General features: G+C 33.1%; 1 long non-coding RNA gene across 4 annotated transcripts in view; it reads left to right on the plus strand.

Annotated features, from left to right (window-relative positions):
- LOC140698281 (uncharacterized) overlaps positions 1–23,702 on the plus strand; it is a 189,924-nt gene that overhangs the window by 19,108 nt on the left and 147,114 nt on the right. For all 4 annotated transcript variants that reach the window (XR_012075948.1, XR_012075950.1, XR_012075949.1 and 1 more), the window contains exon 2: positions 14,309–14,412. This is a non-coding gene — a long non-coding RNA (uncharacterized lncRNA). The remainder of the gene's footprint in view (positions 1–14,308; positions 14,413–23,702) is intronic.

Raw genomic sequence — 23,702 nt, forward strand, 5'->3', positions numbered from 1 at the left:
CTCCTTATTGCTTGGATGAAAGGACATCTGTAAAAAGAATTATGATCTTAAGGCTCCAAATCCCTGTGTCTCTTAAAACTAGTTCTTTGATTCTTTTTCTCTGGAATTTGCTGTCTTCTCTAAATTTGCATCAAAGCACTAAAGAATTATCTAGTTCTTAAGTGTGCTTCTCCAAATCTTTACTTTAAAAAATGTAGTTCCAGAGAGAAAAGAGAAAAAGAAATAAATCCAAGAAAGCCAATTAAACAATTGCTTATTTCTTTTTACTCTGGCCCCATTCCCAATCCTAGAACATAGATCTTTCAACATTAAGTGAGCACTGGAGTATGCTAATTTTAGTTTTGAAGGCTGAAGATAAAAATGCGAATGGAACATGGTATATGGTTTTAAGATGTTCCAGACCTAGCTGCAGAGTGACTCATTAATGGACAATTTCAGTATAAAACGGTAAGTGGGGTACAGATTCCCATGGGGTGCTATGGGGGCACTGAGGGGGTGATTTTTTTTCCAGGAGATATTTCAATGCCACAAAATGAAATATCTCCTGAGGGAAAATTTGAAGACTGAGAGGGAAAGATATACCATGCAGATAATGAAACTGCTTGAGCAAAGTTATAAATACTCTGAATGGGAACTGTGAGCAGTGCAGTATCATTAGATTTGTATGTTTGGACCATGTCCTTTATGTGTAATTGACACAATTGAAGTGTGGTGAGTATCCTATCCTTATTTTATAGACAAGAAATCTGAAGTTCAGAATGTTTAAGGTAATTAACCAAGATTGTTCATCTCAGAAACTGGAGGTCCAAGACTCAAAGCCATTCTTTTAAAATAATCATATTAAGCTATGTCTACTTGTACAGCCAACCAAATTGGGTACTGATTCATCTATACAAATTGAAAAAAAATGTATATGCCTATCAAAGTTATTTATACATATAGCTTGAAATTTTGTTAGTATCATTGAAATTAGTTAGATATACTCTATCTGTCACATACATACACCACAATATCTCAAATGCTAGACGTTTGCACTTTGGTTGTTGGTATTCCTTGCAAAATAGTAGAAGGGGAAATTCTCTGGAATATTAATGATCACAGAGCACATCCATTCTCAGAGTAAACCTTTATCTAAGGTGAGTCATTTGTCTTCATTTTATTTTGATTGTGTATCTCAGTCTATTCTATCAGAAAAGCAATTCCGTCTCCACTATTGAACAATAATATTTGGAACAATTTAGTTGTAAAGGTGATTTTTATATTAAAACAGATTCATCGTTTACTACATTTCTCATTGTTCAGATAATTGTATGTCCTTTTGGAAAATATTTAGTATTTCTGACCCAGTTTCAGCTTTGTCCCAAATGACTACATTTGAGTTTAGAGAATGAATAGAAATTGGGGATTGCCTTTCTGTGTGATAGCACTTGAACTGCAACTGACTGCCCGCTGAAAGGTAAGGGAAGTAGTTGTCAACAAGATTTAAAGTTACTGTCAAGTCTATACAGCCACACTGGAATGGTTACAGAAGGAACATGATTTTGTTGAAATTAAGTACCAACAACTACTGAACCATGGATATGCACATTGGTTATCATTAACGCTTGACACCTGCATCTTCTTTGATTTGCTTAAGTTGTTTTCTTGTCAGAAACAAAGTGCCCTACAGTAAGTTCCTCTTCAATTTTCTTTAAAATTTAGAGTACATATTTGTGTTTATGAATCTTAGTCAATGGGAGTATATTTTCTTTTTAACTGTTTTACTTATTGAAATTTGCAAGGAAGTCAGCTGCCAAATGAGGAAATACTTGGAATTTCTTTTAGTGTGACATTTTTTGACCTGAAAATGTCAATAGAAATAAAATAACTAGCTAGCTAGCTAGCTAGCTCCCTGAGGCATACTGAAGAGGTGTTGATAAATAATCTTCATGTGTTGGATCATTTTGTTCTCCTCCTTGATATTAGAATAATATATTTGGTAGGAGTTAATATATTGGTGAAATTAGGAATAGTTAAAAAGAAATAAAAGGTTCAGATTTCTATAAATCAATACATTCTTACAAATTCTTAAAATATGCTAAGAAATTTTAGATTTGGAGGCAATAAGACAAAAATGGTATACTAATTTCAGGGAGTTCATAGTTTAGTAGTTGTAAGAGGACCATTTTTCTCTTTTTTGAGAGCAGTTGGTATTTATTGTACAAAAACAGTCAGACTATTTTGCTAGTTTTCACAAGTGAAACAGAATGTTACAGTTCTGAATTATAACTATATCATAAATGGATTGCTAAGGCAAGAAAATGATCTGTTTTTTTCATTCTAATGGTTATTAACTTATAAATATAGCCCCAAATTTATAAAATCAAACATATTCATATATTGATCCCTGGAAAATTTCCAGAATTTTTTATGCTTTCAAAATACCTCATTTATAGGAAGCCATAAGTCTATTCCTAACTTGTCCCTGGTTTTAGTATTAATTTATCAGTTTTTAAGTCTTACCCTCCTTGGTAGGATTCGTTACTGCTCCTCAGTTTCTCTAGCTAGATAAAAACTATCTTCATATGTCCAGTATATATATATATATATATATATATATATTTGTTTGTTATTATTATCTGTGTGTTTGTGTTTCTACACATCTAACTTATCTTTTTCAAATGTCAACTTTAGTAATTATAGGACATTTGGTCAGTATGAACTGTAACTATAGTCTGAACATGCTTAACATGAAGATAGTACTTTTATCCAAGTATCTAGGACAGTAACTGGCACTTGGTAGATACTCAACTAGTTGACAAACTAAAATTATAATAAAACATGACTCTGCAGCTCTATCTAGGCAAAACTCTCTTAGAGTACTAGGCTATTAAAAATAATTGATTTAGAATTCAAACTTATTTAACTTCCATTAAAAAATAACAAAACAGCATGTTGGAGTGATCTAATTGTCAACAAACTAGCTTCCTTCTCTTTTGAGGCATACAGTGTTCTTAAAGGTATGAGAATCTAAAGACAAATAGAAGGTAAATGATGCAGATTTGCCTGTCAACTATCTATAAAGTGCTTAGGTGGCAATAATAAGCAACTTTATATACAGGGTGCATATATAACCCTGTATATAAAGGTGCCATTGACAGCAGTTAATGAATATGGAAATTGCTCAGGTCCTTTAGTAAAACCAACTTTAATATAACTACTGGAAGACTTTTAAAGGTTAAGGTTTTGATATGTGAAACTTTGGGCTCCAAGTTTGGAAAAACAGCAGAGGATCAAATCCAGCTATTTGAAATTACTTCACTAGAAACGTAATCACCTATATTTCCTTATGAACAGCATATGACCCCTTGAGTGCTGTCCTTCTTGCTCTAATGTATTGTCATTTGATCAGAACCCAACCTGTGTGTTTTATAGCAGCATGAGAGAGATTAGTGGCCTGAGGTGTAGTTTCCAAATAGTTAGAAAGTATTGCTAGCAAAGCAGACTGTCTGACATTAATCTCTGAAAATCTCCCTCAGTAGATAATCTATCAGTTAAGAGTGGAAGCAGTAAAATTGGATAAGAATTGCTTTTTTCTTTATTTTGAATCCTAAAAGGCAAATGCAAGTCGTTGAATAGCACTAGTGACAGATAATATGATTTGAGATTATGTAGTTCAATGGTTCTGGACGCAACTGGCTGCATTTTCAAAATTACTTCATATGATACAATAAAAAAAAAGATAACAAGTGTTGGTGAAAGTGAGGAGCTGGAATCCTCACATATTGTTGGTAAGGGTGTAAAATAGTGCAACCACTTTGGAAATCCATTTGGCATTTGTTTACTATGTTACATAAAATGTTACCATGAGACCTTAGTATTTGCACCCCTAGGTATCTACCCAAGAGAAATAAAAACATGTCTCTCAAAGACCAGTATATGAATGTTCATAGCAGCACTATTCATAACAGCCCAAAGTGCCAACCATCCAAATGTCCCCAGTTGGGGAATGTGTAAATGTCATGTGACCTATCCAAACAGGGGAATCATATTTGACAATAAAGTAGGTTATATTACTGGTACTTGCTGAAATGGATGAACTTAAATAACATTACACTAAGTGAAAGAAGCTGGTCCCAAAAGATCACGTATTCTATGATGCCCTGCATATGAAACATCCAGAAAAGACAAATCTATAGAAAAGAAAGAAGACTAGTGGTGGCTTAGGTTGAGGTGGGGATAAGAGGTGACTCAGTGGGCATTATGTTTCTTTTGGGTGTATGGAAATGTTCTAAATTCAGATTATAAGGATACCAACACTCCATACATTTACTAAAAATCATTGAGTTGTGTGATTAAAATAGGTCAGTTTTTTGGTGTGTAACTCATACCTCAATGAAACTTTAAAAATTAGGTGCTAGCTATTTCCTTCTCAATTTCCTACTTGTAGCAATTAATCATTTTGGTACGATTATATTATATTCACTTCTTTAACTTTCGTTAGCTCTCTTCTGTGACAGTTTTATCGTGTGTGTGTGTGTGTGTGTGTGTGTGTGTGTGTGCGTGTGTGTGTGTTAGGTTATGGCTAAAAGGTACTTTTATACTCCTGTTTTGTGATATTCCCAGAGGTCATTGATGGAAGTTAGATGCATAAACTTTCAAAAACTTTATAAATTTGTAGGAAACAATAAGAAAATAGGAAATACTTTCAGTATGGAAGGAAAGACAAAATTAATACGTTAAAAAATCCTGAAAAGCTGATTAAAAACATTTTATGAAGGTTGTCATTGAGAGCTACTGTTCCTAGTTATTTAGTGTACTGCATGCAATCTGGCTTAAATGTTGCTTTCTCAGCCACAAAAACCAAAAACCATCTGTAGTTATGTTTGCGTATGAAGACAGCACTGTGAAATGAAATTACAATTGCTCAAGGTATACTCTCATCAGAATAATATATATTTGGTTTCTTTAAGACCCAAAGGATAGGAAACAACATCATCTGCCAAAATTCTCTATGCCAATCAGCATCACAATAAAATCAATAAAGGTAGTATTTCAATCTTAGTTGGGCCTTTTTGCTCTTCTAGGTCATAATCAGTTATATTTAATAATTAGTATTGTAAAAGCATAATAAATATAATGAGATCATTGTATGTGGTCAGTGATCTTGAGAGTAAAGAAATCTCTGTGGGAACTTAATATAAGCAGGAAAGAATCAGTCAGTCTTACAGCTTTGTGACTTTTGATCCTGCTTTTTCATTTTTGATTACAATTCCTCATTTTATTTCTACAGACTGTAACACTGATGTAAGATGACAATCTGATTTTATTCCAGTTAAAAGAAGACTTCATTCATAGCATATTTATAATTAATAAGTAATGTTGAATTCTCAATTGTAATACATTACTTATTATGTAACTGTGTATCTTTCAGCTTTGGTGAGAAAAATTAATTTTTAGCAAATAACTACTGGCAGATTTTGGTTTTTAAAAGTGATTTTGAAAGTACCTCATTGCTGAGGAATTTGGAGACTTAGTGGTCATCATTGTTGTAAACAATGTTTTGCAAAAGATTCTGAAATAAATAATAGTATTGAAAAAATATACTAATGATAGTAAATTATGACCTGAAATAATGTTTAATAATAAATATATGAACATTCAAAATCCTTACGAAAGAATTATGAACTGGAGGGGCAATTTGAGGAGACAAATTCTGGGGAACAGAATTAAACATTTCATCTTTCCTGCAGTTCAGGTTATATTTCTGATTTTTCCTTTTAACTTTAAGTTTTTAAAATAGAGAATTGCAAAATATTGAAATGACCCAGTTTGGAGACATATATAAATGTTTCCTTCTCTCAACCAGCAGTTTAGACATCAGGAATAATAGCTGGCTTATAAAGAATAAAAAAACTTTCTAATATAACTAAAGTTACATCACTGGGACTCTTAAAAAAAGCATAAAAATCATTCAGCCATATCCTATAATATTCTTTGTACTATCTCTAGTTGTTATTTTTAACAGGGCAAAGATTATATTTGGCATTTATTGACTTCAACTTGAAATTAATTTTTTTCAGAGGCAACAAATCCTGGCTTCTGTTTGTTTTAATGATATTTTAGTTGAATTTATATTATAAACTAGAAAAATGTGATACATGGCTTTTATTTTTAATGAGTGATTTTTAGTATCAGGGGGTCGTTATATCAGATCATAAAAAGATTCATGACAAAGAAAATTAAATGACAATTGTTTAATTGTCACAAAAATCTCAAATATATATAGAGAGCCAAGCATTGCCTTGGGCAGAAATGTGACGTCTTTTTTATGAATCACAATGAAAAATAAAAGCAATAATATATGTGGGAAAATTTGTAAATATGTGTAAAAATTGATATATGTTTTTTGTCCTTTAATTTATTTAAAAATAAAACACATGGAATAAAATTGTATATATCTATTATGTTATCACATAATGCAAATTTAAGAACTTTGCTTATTTTTCTTGCTTGTCTTGCTTTCCATATCATTTTGCAACACTTTCTTTCTGAAGTTTCTTCCCTTGTCGACATGCCAACATTCTCCCTACATCATCACAGTACATAAATTCAATAATTTCATCTTTAAATTTTTATTTTCCCATAACCCCATATTTTACTCTTCTCTTTATTATGCTTAATGATGATATGATAGTTTCCCCTTTTGTTTATTTTCAACCTCTCTTTGCCTTCATATTTAAGTGTGTTTGGCATAAACAGTTTTTCTCTTAGTCCTGTCTGACAACCTCTCCCTTTTACATGGCATGTTTAGTCCATTTACCTTTAATGATAAGTACTGCTATGACCATTTTTACATATATCATCTTGCCGTTTGGTCTCCACATGTTTCATTTGTTGTCTCTCCTTTCTGGCTTATTTCCTGTCTTGCTTTGGCTGAAGTGAGTTATTTTTAGTTTTTGTATTCTGTTTTATCTTGTCTATTAACTGCTTTACTTTACCTCTTTTTACTAATTTCATGAGAATTTACCACATGCATGCTTAAGTTATTACAGTCTATCTTTAAATTATATTCTTCTCCACAAATAATGTAAAATACATGACAAGAGTACAATTCTATTAATCTCACCATAGTTTGCATTCTTACTTTTTAAAAACTTTCTCACAAGTTCTAAACCCAAATGTACATTGTTTTTATTTTTGCTTTAAACAAACTTTTAAAGAAAAATATGTTTTTATGTATACACAGATATTTGTATAACAAATATTTTAAATGTCTTTTTATATTTACTCATACACTTATGCTTTTTCATGCTGTTCTGCTGTTCTGCTCTTCTGCAGATCCTGCTCTGATTCAGAATATTCCTCTGCATCCCAAGAAATGTTTGCTGTTCTTATATCGTAAATCATCAGATGCCTGTCAGCTTTTACCTGGCAGAAATTTTTAAAAATTTTTTCATGATATTATTTCTGTGTATAGACTTTTAGTTGGACCATTTTGTTTTGGATTGTTGCCTCCTCTTTCCATTTTTTAAAAAGATTGTGTAAAAAATACATTAATTCTTATTTAAATATTTCATAGGAATCTAAGATTTCTTTTAGGGAGACTTTAAATTATGAAATAAGTGTTATTAATGGTTTTAGTATTATCCAGGTCCTCATCTTGGTGGCATTTTGGCAGTCTGTGGTTTTTAAGAAACTGGTTTATTTCTTCTGAATTTCAATGGACAGTTGCTCATAGAATTCCTTGTAACTTTTTTTTAATGACTATGAGAGCTCTTGTTTTATTCCCCGTGTTAGAAATGTGTCTTTTCTCTTTTTATATTTTTCAATCTTACTAAAGGTTTATCAATTTTATCGATTATTCTGAAGAACCAGCTTTGTATTTCACTGACTTTCTCTATTTTTCTTCAGTTTTATTTATTTCTGTTCTTATCATGATTATTTCTTTTCTTCTGCTCGCTTTGGATTTATTTGGCTCTTTTTTTTTCCCCTAGTATTATGTTGTGTGTTCATTATAACCCTGGTGATACAAATGTTTGATATTTTGTTATTGACCAACAGATCCCTAAGGTACTCCTTCCTTTCTTCCTTCTTTTCTTTTTCTTCTTTCTCTTTCTTTCTCCCTTCCTTCCTTCGTTTCTCCCTTCCTTCCTTCCTTTCTCCCTTCCTTTCTTCCTTCCTTCCTTCCTTTCTCTCTCTCTCTTCCTTCCTCCCTTTCTTTCTTTCTTTCTTTCTTTCTTTCTTTCTTTCTTTCTCTCTCTCTCTCTGTCTTTCTCCCTTTCTCTCTCTCTCTTTCTTTCTTTCTTTTTTTCTTCCTTCCTTTCCATCATTGAGATTGGGTAGATTCTTTTGATTTATTTCCTTAAGTTTACTTATTCTATTCTCTGTTTTCTCCATTCTATTTTTCAGCTTATCCATCAACATTTAAATTTTTGTTATTTTAGTTGTCAGTATAATTTACTTTCTTTTTTATAACATCTGCTTCTTTGATTAAATTTTCTAATTTCTATTCATTTTAAGAGAATTTGTAATTGTCTATGGAATATTTATGAAGGCTGCTTTAAAATTCTTATTAAATAATCCCAACATCTGATTCGTCTTGGTGTTGGCATGAGTTAATTACTTTTTCTCACTTACGTTTTGATTTTCCTGGTTCCTACTAAGATGGTAAATTTTTTCATTGTATTCTAGATTTTCTGACTATTATGGTAAGAGACTCTTGGTCATATTTAAAGCTCTTACTTGGCAGGAAGTCATCTAGTTTAAGTTTTGCGTATAGGTTCTGGCCAGTTTTGTGGGCTGTGGTTCCATTGGTGATCTAGATTTCTGTCACTGAGGTTCTGTTTGGTCTGTTTGATTTATCTCATGCTAGCAGAGCTCATATTTTCTTTTTGGTCCTTCTTGAGGGCATGGGTGATCCTTCCCTAACTAAGCTGCCTGGTGCTCTTAGGTGAAAGAAAGGAATTTCCAGCCCATGGAACAGAGCAATTCTGGTCAGGGCATTGTGGCCAAATCCCCCTTGTGGGTATTCTTGAACCATTCTAGGTCTCTGTATGCGTGAGGGAAGCATCAAACCCATCAGGCAAAAAGGAACATTTCTTCTGGTGGCCTATGGTTAGTGTGCTCTCCAGTTGGTCCTACTTGCCAGTTCTTCCTGGCTTGCCTGGTGTTTTCCACTGGATTTGTGTTTGATCATGGTGGGAGGTGGGAGGTGAATTTACTTGGGCTGCCTTCTGTTGCTAGTTTGGGAGTCAAGAAATGCCAGATCCAGTAGGATTTTCTGTTGAGTGGGGGAATTGTAAGAAACCCTGTGCTATGTTTTGTTTTGTTTTGCCAGTGCTGGGACTCCTAACCAATATGCCTTCCTTTTACATCTGTCAGAATTTGCCTTTGGTTGTCTATTGTTCAGGGTTTATAGTTGTACTTAGCAAACAGAAGCAGAGAGAGAAGTGTCTATGTCATTTCACCTGGATCAGAAGTCTCTATTACTTATTTTGAACCTACATTATGTGCCAAACACTTAGTTTGGTCTTTTTCTTTTTCTAAGACTTCATGGCATTTATAATTTAGTAGGAAACAAATGCAAATAATACTTGCTTACAGTAATATGTGATACATTCTATGATAAAGGCAGTATGAAGTATTATCAAAGTTCATAGCATGAAAACCCAATATAGTCAATTGGGATAAGTCACGACAGTTTAGAATTAGTTACCTTAAAAGCAAGAACAAAGTTAGAGAGTTAGATAAAGTAGAGAGTTAGATAAAGTAACAGAGAGAATATTATAGGCAAAAATCCTCTTGAATGCAGTGTTGCAGGATAAGTGAAAAGAAATGTAAATGGTAAATGCAAAATTAATCGAATATATGGTTTAAAGAAGACAGGGGTAGGTGCAGACTCTGGGTATCCTTGAAGTACTAGGAACTTAGTGAATGGTTTTAAGCAAGGGAATGATAAACATTTTGCAATATCACCCTAAATGACACGTCAACTACTGAAACAGGAAAAAAATGGAGATTGGATGGGAACAGATGATAGTAGTATTTTGTTTTGTATCAGCAAATTTAGGTCCTAATAGATAGTTGGGAATATTTAGTTACTTTGTAACATAGTTAATCAAAAGCTTCATTGTGAGAGAATGCTTCTGCTGAGCCAGAACTGACTCCATATCATTAGCATTTTGAATCATCATGCCCTATCTATCTTCTGAAAGAAAACACCCAGCCCAGCTGCATTTTTCAGCATGGTAGACAATCCAGAGCCAGCATTAGATATAATGGCATGGAGTCTACATAAACAATTAACAGTAATACCATTCTAAACACACATAACTAAGCATTTAATTTGAATTTAATGAAACAGTTCTTCTATGTTAAGTATGATCATGAATATTAATGGGCTTGAAGAAAGCATTTGGCTAAATAAAAAGTTAAGATCAATAAAATGACACTAAGAATAGCACCCAAAGTAATAAAATACCTAGGAATAAATTTAACCATGGAAGTGAAAGACTTATACACAGAAAACTATAAACCATTGATGAAGGAAATTAAAGAAGACTTTAAAAAATGGAAAGATATTCCATGCTCCTGGACTGGAAGAATCAATATTAAAATGGTCACACTGCCCAAGGCAATCAACAGATTTAATGAAATCCTTATCAAATTACCCAGGACATATTTCACAGAACAAGAACAAATCATAATAAAATTTATATGGAACCACAAGAGACCTAGAATTGCCAAAGCATTACTGAAGAAAAAGAAAGAGGCTGGAGGAATAACTCTCCCAGACTTCAGACAATACTACAGAGCTACAGTAATCAAGACAGCATGATATTGGTACAAAAACAGACATATAGACCAATGGAACAGAATAGAGAGCCCAGAAATGAACCCACAAACTTCTGGTCAACTAATCTTTGATAAAGGAAGCAAGAATATACAATGGAATAAAGACAGTCTCTTCAGCAAAGAGTGTTGGGAAAGCTGGACAGCAGCATGTAAATCAATGAAGCTAGAACACCCCCTTACACCATACACAAAAATAAACTCAAAATGGATCAAAGACTTAAACGTAAGACAAGATACAATAAACCTTCTAGAAGAAAATATAAACAAAACATTGTCTGACATACATCTCAAAAACTTTCTCCTAGGGCAGCCTACCCAAGCAATAGAAATAAAAGCAAGAATAAACAAATAGGACCTAATTAAACTTGCAAGCTTCTGCACAGCACAGGTAACTATAAGTAAAACAAAATGAAAGCCTACGGAATGGAGGAAAATTTTTGCAAACAATGAAACTGACGAAGAGTTGATCTCCAGCATATATAAGCAGCTCATATGACATAATAAGAAAGAAACAAATAACCCAATCCAAAAATGGGCAGAAGACCTAAACAAGCAATTCTCCAAGGAAGACATACAAATGATCAAAAGGCACATGAAAAAATGCTCAATATCACTAATTATCAGAGAAATGCAAATCAAAACTATGGTGAGGTATCACCTCACACCAGCCAGAATGGCCATTATTCAAAAGTCCACAAATGACAATGCTGGAGAGGCTGTGGAGAAAAGGGAACCCTCCTACACTGCTGGTGGGAATGCAGTTTGGTGCAGCCACTGTGGAAAACAGTATGGAGTTTCCTCAAAAGACTAGGAATAGACTTACTGTATGACCCAGTCATCCTGCTCCTGGGCATATATCCAGAAGGAACCCTACTTCAAAATAACACCGGCACCCCAATGTTCACAGCAGCACTATTTACAATAGCCAAGACATGGAAACAACCTAAATGTCCATCAACAGATGACTGGATAAAGAAAAGGTGGTATATTTATACAATGGAACACTATTCAGCCATAAAAACTGACAATGTAACGCCATCTGCAGCAACATGGATGTTCCTGGAGAATGTCATTCTAAGTGAAGTAAGCCGGAAAGAGAAAGAAAAATACCGTATGAGATTGCTTATATGTGGAATCTAAAAAAAAAAAAAGAACAAATACAGGACAGAAATAGACTCATAGACATAGAATACAAACTTGTGATTGCCAAGGCGGCAGGGGTTGGGAAGGGACAGAATGGTATTTCAAAATTTGTAGATACTGACAGGCATATGTAGAATAGATAAACAAGATTATATTGTATAGCACAGGGAAATATATACAAGATCTCGTGGTAGCTCACAGTGAAAAAAAAATGTGACAGTGAGTATATGTATGTTCATGTATAACTGAAAAATTGTGCTCTACACTGGAATTTGACACAACATTGTAAAATGACCATAACTCATTAAAAAATGTTAAAAAAAGAATTCCCATAAAATAAAAATAGAATCTGGATACTAATAATTAAAAAAATAAAATGACACTAAGAATACATCAAATTGAGGAATCAAAAGGCTATTTATCAAAAACACTATGTGTAGGGCATATTCTCTTATTCATTTATACAGTAAATGACTATATATTTAAAATTCTGGCCAAAGAAGAGTTTTCATGTGTTTCTGGAATTAATTGACCATTAAAGAGCTTATAGACACAGCAATATCTCCTGAAACAGAGTAGATCAAAAGCAATCTATATTTGTTTAATGGACACTACTTGGCCCACACCACTTGATTTTTCAACTGTATCAAGGGTGAAATCTACATTTGCTAAATGGTTTGTGTAGAAATATTACAAAAGAGAAGGGAGGCAGAGAGAAGGAGAAAGTTGATATTTATACAACTAGTATTTGTGAGCACTCATTTCTATGTTAGATAGTTTATTTATAATATTGAATTTAATTTTTTATAAAATAATTACTCCTAATTTATAGGTAAGGAAGTATGTCTGTAATCACACAGCTATTAGCACATATTACAGTGGGTGATTTGGACCTACAGTCTAATCTAACTCTAAATCTCATAGCTTTTCCTTTTTAACCACACCATATGATTCCCCTCTCTTCTAAACAAGTAGACAGATAGATATTTCAAATTTTAAAGGAGAGATGAATATACATTATATTCCTTGTTAATTTCTTATGAGATATTTCATATGACATAGAAGCATCTTCCAAAGATGATTATAATTATAAGCTCTCTTACAGGATTAATAGGATAAGAGGGAAGGGATCAAATTAAAACTTACATATTTTGTCATTTATTCCCCCCTCTGTATTTTTTAAACTAATACAATGGACATGTACATTACTATAAATGAAATTACAAGATAGATGGGAAGAGTATCAACATATATGAAAAATACTTCATGCCAATACAATGAGATGTCACAATAGAAATCTTGGGAAGGGAGAAGTCAATGTGTAACAACATACATGATTTTATGAAAAAGATGGTACTTAAGTTGGGCGTTAAAGTGGGAGTAAGAAATGGATAGATGAAGAAGGGAAAATCATGTCTCTGGATTTATACAAGGAAGTAAAAATAGATAGATACAGTTGGAATGGATAATCCAATTCCAGAAAGTAACAGGCTGAAATTTATGGTCTTCCTATTTTTCTTAAATCTGCAACCATTTGATTGAATGGTTTCAAAATCAGTATTGCCTGAGGCTACAATCTTAATTTCACGTGGGTAGGAAGACACTCAGTTGTTTTGGGCCTATAATTTTGAACTTAGCTAATAGGCAAATTTAGAATATCTCTGTCCCAGGTGTTTGTGATTTTTCTGATATTCTCGTGTTGGCTTTAGTTTTGATAATAAAATTGTTGTATATGTAAAATTGTTTTGTCTTAGTAAATTACCTAGTAATTCACACCCTACAGATATTCTGCCTTACTCTTATCCATGTATATTTCTATGTCTGGAGTTCTCGAGAAATCTAACCCAGTGACTCGTATGTCTGTCTCCTAACAGCACTTGCAAATGCTGATTTGCAGGATGAAAACATTTGAGTCATTTAATTTTTTTTTCTAATCACTTTGCGATTCTGTCACAATATATATCACAATATATAACCTGCCTGCCTGTCCGAATATGTAACTGCCCTTATGCCTTTCTATTTTCAGTTAGATTTGACAATTACGGCTATTCCCTAGCAAAGTCAGATATATCTCAAGACAGACTTCTACCTCCTGGGATGGGCGTCCTTTCAGTGTGTGAAGTTTTTTTTTTTTTAACATTTTTTATTGATTTATAATCATGTTACAATGTTGTGTCAAATTCCAGTGTTCAGCACAATTTTTCAGTCATTCATGGACATATCAGTGTGTGAAGTTTTTAACACAAGATAGAATTAAATATACCTCCAACAACTCTAATCTTTACAGTAAAACTCTAAGTTAGGAATTATTATCGTCGTTATTTTCCAGATGAAGAAACAGTCCAAAGAAGAGGGAGAATCCAAACTGAAATCTAACTCTGTCTCCAAAATCTGGATTCATTCCACTTTGTGACACTGCCTTGCATGTTACAGGTGAGTTTGCCGCATTTCAAAATGGACGCCTTGTTGGAAGAATGTAGTACTTTTATCTGCAAGGTTTTCCATTTGCCTTGTAGCAACTATTCAGGCAAGTTACTAAGAGGCCAGCATGCTGTTTTAAGAAAGAGTATATAGCCAAGTGAGAAAGATGATGGAATTTCTCTGGCAGTATTGCACACAGTGGATGAAGTCGTGACATCTAGAGCTGGCTTGTAGCTGTCAAGAGCCATTTTCTAGCATCTCTTCCCAAGTCCTCATTCAGTGACTTTAAGCTGGTAACTTGAAATGAGCTATAGTGGAATTATTTACACAACAGATATTGGCAAAGGATTAAATGTGAGCATTTTCTTCTCAGAAAGTGGTTGTTAGACATGTATTAGTATACCATTATATAAGGGGTTTGCTATGGTAAATTTATAGTAGATTAGTGGAGAGTGTGTTACAGTTATTCAGAACCAAGTGTACAATGTGGTAAAAGGAAATATGAAACAACAATGCAGGTAAAAGATTATCAAAATAAATAATTTATAGAATTATTAATTAGCTTTAGGAAATTAAGGAACTGTAAGGGGGTATATATAGGAATAATGCCAACTCATTCAACATTCAATGACCTATAAGTATTTAAGTTACTCCTACAAGTATGATCCTTCTAAGATGAATATTGGTTTCTTTTCCATTCATGAAATTTATATCTGTATTTTTTATAAACTCCACAATACATTGTAACTATCTTTAATCTAAACAGTCCATTAACTATTATATAATAAGAAAATATTATTTTTAATGTATTTACATTTCCAGTGCCCTTGATTCTTTTATCCCTATGGAAAAATCCAGATTTCCATTGGATATTTTTTTCTTCCATCTGAAAAATTTCCTTTAACTCTCTCATAGCTCAGATCTTCTGATTATGAATCCTCTCAGGTATTGTCTATATTAAAAATAATTTACTTTTACTTTATTTTTGAGTGATATTTTTGCTGGTCTAGATTCTAGACTGATAGATTTTTTTTCTTTAGTATTTTAAAGACAACTGCTTCAGTGTTCTCTGACTTGTATTATTGCCAATGAGAAATATGCTGTCATATTTATCTTTATTCTGTACTTAATGTGTTTTTTGATGTGCTTTTAAGAATGTTTCTTTATCACTAATTTTAAGCCACTAATTATAGTATGTCTAGGTATAGTTTTCCTTACATTTCTAGATTTGATGTTGATGTAGGTTTAGAGTTTTTATCAAATTGGTTAATACTAACCATTGTCTATTGTGTATTTTTCTTCCCCACACCGCACCTCTCTCTTAGAGATGTTAATTACTTTTAGGTTAGGCTGTTAGAAGTTGTCCCAAATCTCACTGATGCTTTACTCATTTCATTTTCAGACATTCCCTGTATGTTTCATTTTGCATAGTACTTATTACCATGTCTTCAAGTTCACTAATTTTTCCTTTTGTAATGTCTCTTCTGCTATTAATTTTATCGCACAAGTTTTTCACCTGTAGACATTATAGATTTTACTTCTATATGTTTGTTTTTGGTAGTTTTATATCTTCAATGTCTCTACTAAGTAGGCTCAATCTTTCTTCTATCTTCTTGACCACATGAATACAGTTATAATAATTTTTTAAATTATCTTGTTTAATAAATCTATCAACTGTATCATTTCTTGATTAGCAATGATTTACCTTTCTCCTCTCTATATATTGTTCTACTTGTTTGCCTTCCTAGCAATTTTTGACTGAATGTCAAGCATGAAATGTTTTTGTTACCTTGTTGAGTTCTGAATATTTTTTGCATTAAATTTTTTACATTCTTACACTTATTTTATTTATTTAAGCCTTCTTACACAGGACCAGAGAAGCATTTTGTTTAAAGCTAATTTTGACCCACCCCTGAGACAAAACCATTCTAAATAATCTACTTAATGTCCTGTGACAAAATTTCTCTCTTTCTTTCTCTTTCTCTCTGTTGGAAACAGGAACTTTTCCTGGCCCTGTGTCAATCTTGAGGATTGTAATATCTAATCATTTTGAGTGGTTCTTTCCACAACCTCATAAGCATGCACTGATCACTATTAAGCACAAAACTCAAAAATATCTTCTGAAGATCTATTGAGATCTATCTCTGTATAGCTCATTTCTCTCTCATCATCTGCCCTTTGAACTATATCTGCTTAGTCTACCTTGTCTCTCAGGTATATCTCCTCAACCGAGGTGGTTCTCTGAGCTCTATCTGGGTACCTTCTTCTCTGTACTATTACCTGGAATATCTCCAGGCAGTAAGCTGGAGCAGTCTTGGCCTCATCCAACTTGTTTATCATTTTCGGTATCATTGTCCTTTGATGCCTAATACCCTATGCCTTGAAAATCATCACTTAATATGTTTTATCTAGTTTTTTAGTTGTTTTATGTGACAAGGCAAATGTTATCCCTGTTACTCCACCCTAACTTGAGTTATATATATGACTTTTGTCTCCATTTTTATAACTTTATCATATTTTTAATTTATTTTAAAATTTCCTCCATCTAGACTTTACATGAATCTTAAGATCTATTATTGTGTTCAGTGTAGTATTATTTTTTGTTTAAAATAATACATAAAAAATACATATATACTTTCCATTACATATTCTAAGTAATTGTGATCATTACTAAAAATGTCATTAAAAATTATATTATTCAACCACTTTGTGATTTTTTAATCAATGGTTTTAAATAACAGACTGTATATGATCTTGGCTTTGAAATATAAGCCCTATAATCTGCATAAACTATTGTGTTGCCTTTTGAATTTTAATTTATATTTTTGTAACTATATTACTACTTGCTAGAGGTTTTCTCCATTGTTTATATATTTTAATCCAGTTTTTCAATCTCTTTCTGTTTCTGTCTTCTCTTCTGAAAAATCATTCTAACGTTTACAGTTACTTCAGCTAGGCCCCTAGACCCCCTACTTAGAACTATGATGTATAATGTGCTTTGGAACTATTGTGATATGATGATATGTTTGCTGTTACAAAATATGCAGAAGAATTTGTTTAATGTCAAATTGTGTTTCCTCAAATTGTGTCTGCATAATTTTCCAATCTTGAATTAACCTAGGTAAAATTCAGCAGCTAGGCTTCTCTCCAAGTTTCTTTCATTACTGGGATTATGAAGAAGATCCATTGCTTTCCCTGATTTGATTGGAGGTGTTTTAATTCTCTTTCTCTGAAGCGTTAACCTCTTGGCTGGTTTTTCTCATTCATGACTTGAATCCATAAAGATCCTTGATTTTAGTTTGCTTTATTTTTATACTTCTGGTCATTTTTTTCAGTGTAAGTAAAATTGTCTTTTTTTCATATATTATTAGTTATTGATCTGTGTTTGGAGAAGTGGGTGTAGTAAAAAGTGAACTGATGTAACTCTACTGAGGTTCCTGGTTCATTGTGCATTTCATTAGTGAAAGAGCATACTTAGGTGTGTGGATGTGGGTCAAGTCTATAAAGCATACAGTAAATCTTTATAATTAAAACAAGTATGGTGAGGATTTTGAATGACACTGAGTTCATATCCTTTAATATGTATAATCTTTTCATTTGTCATTTTTCTGTTTTCACTTTTTCTATACTTTCTAGTTCAGTTGTGTAGACTGGAATGTAACATACTCAAACTGCAATCATAGAATTCTTAAGAAATTTTTGCTGAAATGATTTATCATACTTGGAGTAGTGCACTTAATTTCCAATGCTGTCCCTATCCTCCTAAAATGTTTTCTTTGAAAATAAGTAATGATCTATGTAAAGATTCATTACACATCTAAAACTGACTCTGGGTATTTTTAGTATGAGTCTCAGACTGCCCCTTCCCAGATTGCCCCTTCCCAATACCTCCTTGCTGACTTTTACATCTACATTATTCAGATGCCTTGATTACCCTCAGCTAGTGAAAGCATTATAGTTACTTCACAGGCTGAGATTTTATAGTCAAAATTTAAAGCACAATAAAATAAGTGATATAGATAAATCCAAAAGATCAAAATTGAGTATTTACTAGGTAAGTTCATCTTATAGGAATCAGAAAAGTTTATACTTACATTTTCTATGCAGGAGAAACTCATTTTACAAAAGAAAACATTTTTATATACTGTTTTTCTCATCGATTATTGTTTCTTATTAAGTAACTCAGTGGAACTCTTCCCATTTAAAAGGGTTATCTGGCCATTAATGTGGACCATTTGACATGTGCTGAATGTGCTAATGAAAATTATCGCTGACACAGCATATTCTCCAAGCTGTAAAATACAGGGCGTGGGAAAAACTGATTAGTCATCATGACAGAAAGAACACTTGAGAATTACTTTTCTTTGCTTATCATTTGAAAAAAATCAATTAGGAATGCTAGAGATCAATATAATTTAGTGTAGGAAAACAAAGAAAAAGAGTACAACTCTGCCAGCTATGCCTCCTAAGTTTTTTCTTTTTGGACTGGCAATCTTGGGAGAAGTCACTTAGAAAAAGCTGTAATAAAGGTCACCTTCAGCTGCAAGAATTGCCCTTTTGCTTCTTTTCAGAAAGATGACGCTATCAAATCCAATATACAGTGAAAAGATGCATCATTGGACAACTGTGATATTTTATAAATAAAATTTGAAAACTGCTTTTTGACAATAAACCAAAAAGGATTATTTTATTGTGTCCTTCCCTTTTCTCTTACCTACAATTTATTATTGAGTTTTCCCCTAGTTTTGTGGTTCCTTGTAAAATGTCAAACTCAGTATTTGGTATTATTTTTGAGGCCTATGAATGCCACATAGCAAGGTATTAAATCTGTATTTAAAAGCCCTGGATGTGAATTAAGTCCATAATTTTATGTTTCTGACAGGCTCATGAGAGTATTTTTTCACCTTTATTGTAAAATACTATACAGGAAGTAAATCTATAACTTTCTAATAAGAAGCAGCAATATAAGAAATTGTATAGAAAGGATCTCACATGGTGTTTTGAGCAAAGCTTATATTTAAGTTTTGAATCATTCTCAGACAGTTGGCTCTAGAGCTGATTTTGGAGTGTTACGATCTTTTGATCACAGATGCTATAAATTATTTTTAAGCAACTTAAAAACCAGATAAAAATCAAAGGAACATTAATTTCTTTTACTGAAATATTGTTATACTATGATAAGCTGCCATGGTCTAATTTGGAAATTTGTAAACAGGGTGAGCTATCTTTTTTGGACATCATCTTGTTGCTGGTAGATGTAACCAGTGTTCCAAGTTCTTGTCCCATCCCAGAAAGAATTCAGAGACAAGACACAGAGGTTAAGAAAGTAAAGTGAGAATTTATTAAAGGATGGATTATATACTCTCAAGGGGAGAGTGGGCAGGCTGAGGTCAGCGACTGCCCTGAGTTTCTTTGGCAAGTTGGTTACACAGGGTATAAAAATGAATGGGCAGAATCTTCATTAGGGAGGGAAAGGTCTAGGATTGTATTCCCTTATTTTCGTACCAACTCCACCTTCCCAAAGGGAGGAAAGATTTTTGTCCTTATTTAGTTTGGATTGGAAGTGTTGTGGCACGAGTGCATGATGGGTGCTTCTAATCTGCAAGGCTAATTTTATTGAAATAAGGGCATAATGAGCAAAAGGTTACATTTGGACATTAGAAGTTCCAGTCTTTTCCCACCTTTATTAGCCTCTGGGCTGCTTATCAGCCCCCAAATTGTGACCACTTACTAGCTCAGAGGTTCCTGCATTTCTTTCTCTGCCCAGGGACCCCTGGTGCTTACATAATACATGGTTTCCTGCATTTGGCCTGCGTCACTCCTTTCTGCCCAATTCCTGCCATTTGGCCAGCATCCTCCTTTCTCTGCTCGTATCTAGCTATCTGCCTGCTCTAACAATCTCACGTCTCTATGGTCTCATCTGTTGTTTTACTAAGAATGATTCTTATATTTTTTAAAGAACTCAGCCCAATATTATTGTCCATGAAATCTCCCCTATCCTTATATTATCTTGTTCCATAGTTTTATATCACTATACACTTTCTCTATAATGCTTATCATATTCCGTTTTTTCCCTTTAATATAACTCATTTCTTAATTTTTCCATTTTAATTGAAATGTGGTTGACTTTCCATGTTATATTAGTTTCATGTGTACAACATAGTGATTCAACATTTATATACATTATGAATTGACCACCAGCATAAGTCTAGTAGCCATCTATCACCATGCAAAGTAATTACAATATTATTGACTGTGTTCCCTATTCTATATATTTCATCTTTTTGACTTACTTATTTTGTAACTAAAGTTTGTACCTCTTGATCCCCTTCCCCTATTTTTGGCCCTGGCCCCTATCCTCCCTGACTTAGGCAGATAATAGTTTTGTGCTCTGTATCTGTGAATCTGTTTGTTTGTGTTCTGTTTTGCTTCTTCATTTGTTTTGTTCTTTGAATCACACATATAAATGAAATCATGCAGAACTGTCCTTTTTTGTCTGACTTAGTTCACTTAGTGTAATACCTCTAGGTTGGTTCATCCATGTATCATATTCTGTATTCCCATTTATTTTTGTGCTATTGGATTGATATCTGGCTCTTCACATGGCTGAAAGCAGCTTGAAGAAGAAGCACTAGGTCTAGCTCTGTTTAGCACTATGTTTTCCATTACCAGCACAGAGTCAGTCGTGTAACAAATACCTATTGAATGGATGCATTAATAAATGAAGGATCCAACCCTTATCGCTAATATGAAAAGTCTGTGCTCTGCGATCAGACTCATCTTCCAACATAAACATTAACTTTACTGCTTCCATGTAATATTCCATAAAGGATATACATGGGCTGTTTTAACATTTTTGCCTCTTTTTTTTAAAGAGACATTCATATTCCACAGGCTATCCTAGCATCCAATACCTTCTTCCATTGGCTTATTCATAGATGTATTCTAACCCCAAATATTGTTTTAGCGACACATAATTTCCAACCCTTTATGTTTAAAAATATACTATATCTTATCTTGTATATTCATTCTCAGACATATCCATTGCATTGTTTCCCGATTATTCAATTATTTCACAGTCAGATTTACGTGCCTACACTGTGGCAAACTGGCAGCAGAGAAACGCTGTCAGTGATTAGATTATAATGTGATTAGTGGTAGTTACAGGCCATTAAAAAAGTAGAGACCAAAAGGAAATAATAAAGTCCAGAAGTCAAAGGTAAAAGGAAAAGGAAATTAATAGAGAAAATCAATGACACAAAGCAGGTTCTTTTAAAAAAAAAGTCAACACAACTGATAAGTCTCTGGCAAAGCTGAAAATATTTAAAAACAAAATTTTACCTACGTGTAATACTATTTTATAACATTATCAAAATGGCAGATTATAGTAATGGAGGACATATTAGTGGTTGCAAACAGGAACAGGGGAGGGAGGGATGTGGGTATATTTATAAAAGGGCAACATGAAGGATCCTTGGGTTGATGGAAACCTCTTGTATTTTGATCTGTATCAATGCCAGTATTTTTGTTGTGATAATGTACTACAGTTTTCTAGATTTACTAGAAAGAAAAAAATGATAATGCATTCATGGTATCTCTGCATTATTTCTTACAGCTTAATGTGATTCTACATTTCTTGCAAAATAAAAAGGATTAATTAAAATAAAACAGAAAGCTAAATGAAAAAAAAAGTAGAGAAATGACATTTATATTAAAATGAAACTCAGGTAACTCTTCCCAATAAAGTATATATTACATTTATGGACTAGGAAGGGGTAAGGAAAAATAAGGAGAATTTACAAGCAGAGGTAATAACATTTTTGAACAAATGGAAGAGTGTGGCATACTTCATTCCGACTGGAGTAAAGGATCTAGATAGGCCAGCGTTGGTAAGAGAGATAATAGAACCAGGAATAGACAGCATTATGAAAAGTCCATAGGAAAGGCCGTTAGGCAGCCAAAATTTCTCCTTACAAAGCTTCTTTGTAACAGTCAGTTTCTTTAAAAAACAAACAAACAAACAAAAAGAAAAATAAAACGTGTATGTTTTTCCTCCCTTTTCTCATTTGATTCAGTGTGGAGCTGAAAACATCAGAAGAGCAGAGTCTCTTAATGGAAACCCGTTGTTCTCTAGGGTATCCTTAGTGTTACAGCCATTTTAGTAGAACATATCGGAGGGCTGTCCTCTGAGAAACTCCTACAGAATATTGATTTTCTCACGTATTAGAACATTTTGAGTTCCAATTAATTACAAAAATAAAACCGAATTCCTTATACTCTCGCTCTTTTTCCCTTTTGAGATGGCACTTAAGCTTATTGAAAATGGAAGATGGAAAGGTTGATGTGGTTTGTTTCTGTGGAGTCGAAGGAGATGGTGTTGAATTTGAGAAGAAAAGAAAATGTTTGGAAAATCTACTAAGTAAAAAAGAACTAGGAAGATAGGGAAGCACTGTTGGTCATCACTGAAGGCATAAATGTGATTGATATTAGAACTTACAGTGGCCAAATTCACATTATGTGAGTGTCTTCAGTAACTTTAAGAAGTTGCTAAGAATCAAAGAAAGTAAAAAAAAGTGAGGAACACAGCAAAAGAAATGGCAACAATAAATAAATGCCCACTTGATATCTGATCAACTATTAAAATGTATGGATTTTATTTTATTTATTTATATTTTCCACTTATTTTCACTAAAAAGCTCTTGCTTACATCATAATGTTTTCTGTTCTGGAACATGGAACATGAATTTCTAATTTACTTCCTACTTTCAAATTAATCATTCAAACTTTAATTCAATAATTATTTATTAATACCTACTCTGTGTCAAACGCCATGCTGGTCCTGTTATACCAAGGTAATTAAAAATAACTCTCATACAGTATATAGTTTAGCATGGGTGATGGATTACATATGTAAATCAGCAATCACAGTAGAGGAGGCACTACAAAGAAGGGATATATAGTGATATTAAAGTTTATATTGAAGCATTTGACATAATGGGGGCAATAGTGCCTTCTCTGAGAAAGTAAATATTTAGCTGAGATATGAATAATACACGTGGAGTCAATTAGGTTAGGAGACAATGAAAAACAGTCCTTGGCAAAAGGTATATTATAGATATGAATACCGTGTTGTGGAAGGATGGATGGTACTTTGGAAACTAAGAAGCCAGTGAAGCTAGACACGGAGAAGAGGATAGAATAACTCAAAGCAGAAGAGGTAAATGAAGGACAGATCCTTCAGATCATTGAAGACAAGAAGATAGGGCTGAAAAGTTACATAGAGGTCAGTTATTTAAACTTCT

The sequence above is a fragment of the Vicugna pacos genome, chromosome 9, assembly GCF_048564905.1.
Source record: "Vicugna pacos chromosome 9, VicPac4, whole genome shotgun sequence".
Lineage (NCBI taxonomy): Eukaryota > Metazoa > Chordata > Mammalia > Artiodactyla > Camelidae > Vicugna > Vicugna pacos.